Genomic DNA, 4,731 nt, shown 5'->3' on the forward strand with positions numbered 1-4,731 from the left:
TGGTAGTTCTCTATGTAGTTATTTCTATAGCTGTACTCACCACTCTTTGTGGTGAGTTTCATGAGGTGAGCTGGTGTTCCAGCCCTCCTCTCATTGTCTCTGAGGATTGTTGCAAAAATGACTTTTATTTTTCTTAAAACCCATAGATGAGTGAGACTAGTCTGCTTCTCTCTCTCTCCCTCTGACTTATTTCACTCAGCATGATAGATTCCATGTACATCCATGTCTAGGAAAATTTCATGACTTCATCTCTCCTGACAGCTGCATAATATTCCATTATTATAATATATCACAGTTTCTTTAGCCATTCGCCTGTTGAAGGGCATCTTGATTGTTACCAGAGCCTGGCTATTGTGAATAGTGCTGCAATAAATATAAGTGTGAGGAAGGGGTTTCTGTATTGTTTTCTTGTGTTCCTAGGGTATATCCCTAGGAGTGGAATAACTGGGTCAAATGGAAGCTCAATTTCCAGTTCTTGGAGGAATCTCCATATCGCCTTCCATAAAGGTTGAATTAGACGGCATTCCCACCGGCAGTGGATAAGAATTCCTTTCTCTCCACATCCCCACCATCACTGATTGTTCTCATTCTTTGTGATGTGTGCCAATCTGTGTGGTGTGAGATGGTATCCCATCATTGTTTTGATTTGCATCTCCCTGATGATTAGTGATGAGGAGCATTTTTTCATGTGCCTTTTGGCCATTTGTATTTCTTTTTTATCAAAGTGTCTGTTCATTTCTTCTTTGATATATTTTTATGTAAAATATCTAAAGTAAAATCACAAAAGATGCAAAACAAATTGTTAGCAATAAATAGTATGGGGTTGCCTCTATGTGGCAGAGGCCAATTGTTTCATTTCCTCCAGGGCAAAAATGAGATATTCTAGTCTCTTTCTATGTTGGATCCCAAAGGATTAGCTATGAATAGATCTGGCCTTCAGAGGAAGCTAGGAGAAAATGTGGTGGTTAAAGATTTAACTTTAGAAATCCTGAGAAGTCCTCTTCCCTCTTCTTTTTCTTCTCCTTTTCCTCCTCCCTCTCTCTCTTCCCTTGTCAACTAATCAAATGACACAAAGGATCCAGCTTAAAACTCTTAGGCTCTGAGGGCAGCAGCATAGTTAGACAGAAGGAAGCATCCCGAACCCCATTATTGTTGAAGGGGATTCACCATAGAGAGCCAGCTGGCCCAGGGAAACCTTTGCTCCAATTTGTGTAAGAAATACATTTTCAATCCAGAGAGATAGCTAGGGAGTTTGAATACATGCTTTGCATGTAGGAGACCCTCAATCCCTAGCACCACTTAAGGTCTCTTACGTTTTACCAGAATGGACCTTTGGAGCACTGTCAGGTGTGTCTCCCCCAGCAAAACAAATAAACAACAAAAATTAGAAAAAACAAACAAATTTTTACTAATCCACTATGATTCTGCGCTTGTTTGCCTTAGGACCTAATAAAGGTAATTGCCTAGACATGTTTTCCAAAAGGTTTCTACATGAACTACCTTACTACTATTGGAGTGTGGAAGACAGGTTATTAAAGGAGCATCCTTGCCCATTCATCTGTGTTTTTTAAGACTCCTCAAACTTGCAGGATCAGTCTCTTTAAGCACCTGTATAAGAAAGCCTGTTCACTGTCCCCAGATGCCTGCTTCTTTCAGATGTGCCCTACAAAGTACTTTGGCAAACTTGCCCTTCTTTTGTATCTACACGGCCACCACTTAGGTCAAGACTTAAGCTGCTTTACCAGAAAACTGGGGAACAGAGCTTTTGCAAAGTCACTGGCAGCCGATTCAAGAAAATCTCATGCAGACACGAGTCCTGCTGTTTGGACTGCAGCCCAGCATATGGTTTTAGAAAAGAGGTGTTTTCTATGGATGGTTCTTGCTCTGCAATTCCACTTAAGCCTCCGAGTTACTTGATGTGAACATGAAAGTGGTAGCTGTGATACAATTGGGGCTGGATAAAAGGTTCATGGTGAGTGCCTTCTCCCTCTGTTAGATCTTCCAGGCCAGGCCTTGCCCTTGGTGGGAAGGAGAGGATAGGCACCCAGGACTCTGATGCCTTTTCAAATTCATGCACCTGAGGTTGTGACACCTAGCCAGAAGTATCAAAGACTTACTTCAGAATCAGAATGTTGAATCTGGTGTTGGTTCTCTCAAGCACAGGTCTGGAATCTGGGAACACAGGCCCAAGATGGGGAAGAGGGAAGTGGATGCAGGTTCCTACTTATGGCACTTTCTAAGTCCGTTGGAAGCCATTCTTGGCATTTTTCATTTGTCAGATCTTCCTTCTTTCCAGAGAGCTGTCCTTTTAGTTCCTTCCCCCTGCCCACCTATTGGACTGGATTTGGACCAGTATACTGACTAATCACATTTGTGCCCTGGATATACGAGAAATCCTGATTTGGGGGATGAACCTATCACCTGCATCCCTCACTTCACCCCACTACCTCTGCCTGCCTTGGGTCTTATTGAGATTGGCCCAAGTGTGCTTGATTTCCATCTAATATCTCCTCTTTCTTTCTCTCATATTTCTTAAGTAATCACATGCATGTACACATGTATGCATACACATCTACACAAGCACACACAGCATAATAGTAAAAATAAGCCTTTCATGGAAAGAATTTACTTTCTTTAAGGACCAGGATTCCCCATTATTCTCTCAATATAACTCCTCTTCCAACTATACCAATGTTAGTTCTGGTAGGATTTATTTTGGTTTTCAAGATCAAAACTTAGAAGAGTTGGGAATTTAATGACAAGTTCCCAGTAGTGCTCAGAGATTACTTCTGGCTCCATGCTCAGAAATCACCCCTGGCAGGCTCAGGGAAGCATATAGGATGCCAGGGATCCAACCCAGGTCAGCTGCATGCAAAGCAAATGTTGTACCCATGTGCCATTGCTCTGGCCCCTTATTAGTCAGATTTTATATGAAGAGACTTTTCAAGAAAAACTCCCATTCAAAGAAGAGAAGGAAAACAAGCATGTAATTATCTGATTTTTTTCTGTTGTCAGACTCTATTGGTAATATTTAGGGGTTCAGAAGAACAACATTCTCAATAGTAAGTGGGTGCTGGGGATCAAACACAGGAGCTTGCACATAGTAGGCATGTGCTCTAGCTCTTGAGCTGGTTTCTGGGCCCCAGAAACTCTTGTTAGAGAAACTGTGTTGTCCACTAGAGCATCTATCCTTATGAGCTCTGTTGCCTTCTTCTTTGTTCTTGGGCTCATGAAAATCTAAGAAACATCACAGGGGATTCATGGGAAAGGTAGTATTTTTTTTTTTTTTTTGGAGGGAAGGCTGTCACCACTACAATGGCTCCTTTCTATTTGGAATTAGTTATAAAATTCTGAAAAGCTGAAATTCTATCTTACCTCCTCCATCAACTTCCTTTCCTTGTCATCTTGGTTTGTCTTTGCAGGCACCCATTCTGCAATGGAAAAGCTGCTTTAAAATCCCACTAAGATGGCTGGTCCTCAAGTTCATAGTCCCAGAGAAGGTCACACTTTGCTCTTGCCCTAAGTCTGTGTGCCTAACCATAGTCTGATTATTCTGATCAGAAAGGGTGCCCAGGTCTGAGCAAATCCTTCTGGGCTGAGAGCTGTCATGCTAGCATAAGCGAGACTGGGAGGGAGATAGTCGAGACTTAATTCCTTGGGTAGGACAAAGGCAGGGTAGATAGGCAGCCCTGCTTGAACTACTTGGAATGGATCTTGCAGGAAAGGTTTCTGTAGCAGGGGTGAAGGTCTGAGAAGGCAAAAACAACATTGGCGGGTGCATAAAGTACATCTTAAAAATAGAGAAAATATGCTGTGGTTTCTCAAGGACCTTTATGTTTTAGAGAAACAGTGACATGGGGAAAGTACTCTCTGAGTTACCAAACTGTGGTGAATGCTTATTCTTCTTATTAAACTGATCTTACAGATGCTGTAGGTCTTAATCTCACTTTGTTGTTATTAATTCCCCCGCTACACACACCCTGAGTAAAAATATTCCACAGATGTTTGCATTCAGGCTTAAATTTCATTCTGATGTTTTTATTTATTTATTTTTATTACACTGCTTGGGAATTAGCCTCTCCTTCATGGGTGCTTTTTCCTGATTTGGCAAAATCCAGGAATGTATTTCTTACTTTTTCTCTCTTGCCACGGGATAATTAAAAGCAGTAGCCCCTGTCCAACAAAATTACTTTTTCTCTCTTATTTTATTATATTTTTAAGAAGGTTTTCAAAAAATGTCAACACAGGCCAGGAATACAATTTTTCTTTACTGCATTTTTCCCTTTTCTGATAGATCCAAATCAACCTAAAATTTCTTAACCATTTTCAACTTTCAGAACACCAATGATCAGGAGTATTCTTTTTTATCATTGCTTAGGCCTCTTGTTACCCTTTCTTTCATTAATTTTGTGCCCCAAAGATATGTTCTTACATAGAATGATGTCTATGGAGGCCTGAAATCAAGGAGATACAGGCTTATTTCTGCTACAAAATGACACTTAAACTAGAATGTCAGGAGATTTCAGCTAGCTCAAAGCAATCGTGATCCTATAGACAGTATCAAAAAACAACCATGTCTTCTCATCTCATTCCCAAACACCTGATCCCCCATTTCACTAGCCTTTGTGATAGTGTTATAAGAGATTTAAGATAAATAAATGAGCATTACTAAAGAGTCCAGATTAAGAGTCTTGGTTGAAAAAGCTGGAAACTGAGAGCAGACTAGCATCT

Source organism: Suncus etruscus, chromosome 4 (assembly GCF_024139225.1).
Source record: "Suncus etruscus isolate mSunEtr1 chromosome 4, mSunEtr1.pri.cur, whole genome shotgun sequence".
Taxonomy (NCBI): domain Eukaryota; kingdom Metazoa; phylum Chordata; class Mammalia; order Eulipotyphla; family Soricidae; genus Suncus; species Suncus etruscus.